A 1639-nucleotide genomic window follows, 5' to 3' on the forward strand; every position below is an offset into this window, starting at 1 on the left:
GGAGCAAAGCAAAGCAAAGCAAAATAAGGGAAAAAGCTAAAAATAAAAATAAAAAAATTGCTAAGCTAAGCTTTAAAATTTGGAGTTGAAGTACTAAAGAACCTTTGTGAGACTTTCTTTACTCAATTCCTTAGTTAAATCGTCGGCTCGCATGGAGGCTTGTAATTCAATTCTTAGATAAATCATGAACCCGCGTGGAGGCTATTTTATTGTTCTTTGCATCATCTTTGTTAAAGCATAGGAATATAGGTTAAGTGTTTGTGAAGAGAGTTTCATTACGTTGTTGTGAAGGCATAGTGTTTGTCATTCTTTATGTTTCTTGTGTTTCGTATTGTGCATGTATGGGTGTCGTTCATTAAGACCAACTCTTGCCCCTCTTGATTTGCATCTTGAATCTATCGTTAGAAATCCTAGGGGAAGAGGAAGTTTGAATAGAGCCAATCTATAAATGGATGACCATAATGATGACCATATTGAGGACATTGGTCACATAGACCAATAAAGCATCCTTCATCCAAATGTGCACAATGAAAACATTCAAGTACCATTAGGCATGCCTAGGCCATACATTCACCCACCACCACAACAACAAGGCCAAGTTCCATTCGGAATGCCAAGGCCCATGTATGCTCCACAACCTCCCATTGTCAATTGAGGAATTCTAAATTAAGGTGTTCATGTTGCACCTCAAGTAGCTAATTCACCTCTTGCTTTAAGAGACCATTATGTGCCTAATGAATACAATGCACCCACATGCATGCAATTGCCACCATTTCGAGCACACCATTCTGAAATTAAAACACAAACCATTCAAATGCTTCCTAACTTTCATGGACTTCCTAGTGAAGAACCTTACAATCATTTGGATGAGTTTCTTGAAGTTTGTTCTACCGTGAAATACACGGACATGCCGGAAGAAGTCTTAAGGCTTAAAATTTTTCCATTCACCCTTAAAGACAAGGCAAAATATTGGTTTAACAATCTTAGGCCTTTTTCAATCACTTCTTGGGCAGAAATGCAACAAGAGTTTTTGAATAAGTACTATCTGGTTTCTAAGACCAATGTCATGAGGACCTCAATTCGAGAATTTTCACATGGGGATGGAGAAACATTTCATGAGGCATGGGAATGCTTCAATGAATTGCTAAGGAAATGTCCACATCATGACATGCCCAAATGGCAATTAGTTTAATATTTCTTTGAGAGCTTATCGAATAATTATAAGGGCATGGTTGATACTTCCATGGGTGGCTCTTACATTGATAGGCATGAGGATGACGTATGGTGTCTCTATGAAAGTATGAGTGAAAATTCTTTGCATAGAACATTGTCATCAAAGAATGGTAGAAATTCACAAGGTAGGAAGAGTGTAGGCTTACATCAAGTCGAACATTCAAATGAAATAGCCGCCGAAATGAAGTCTTTGTCTCAAAGGTTTGATCAATTTTTGATTAACCAGAACTCAGCGAACCAAGTATCTTCCTTTCCTAACCATTCTCATCGTGCATCAAATGAAACTTGTATGACTTGTTCTAGTATTCTTCATTCTACTTCTCATTGTCCTCATGGACAAATGCAAAGTGAACCTAATGAACAAGTCAATGCGGCTTTTGTGAACCAAGGGAACAATCCTTATGGT

At 37.8% G+C, this 1639-nt stretch overlaps 1 pseudogene; it reads right to left on the bottom strand.

Moving 5' to 3' along the window:
* Positions 1-1071: 1071 nt before the first annotated feature.
* On the bottom strand, positions 1072-1170 carry LOC132272174 (small nucleolar RNA R71; annotated as a pseudogene).
* Positions 1171-1639: the final 469 nt, after the last annotated feature.

The sequence above is a fragment of the Cornus florida genome, unplaced genomic scaffold (genome assembly GCF_030987335.1).
Source record: "Cornus florida cultivar Cherokee Brave unplaced genomic scaffold, ASM3098733v1 CherokeeBrave_3.0.0_Hap2_Chr08, whole genome shotgun sequence".
NCBI lineage: Eukaryota > Viridiplantae > Streptophyta > Magnoliopsida > Cornales > Cornaceae > Cornus > Cornus florida.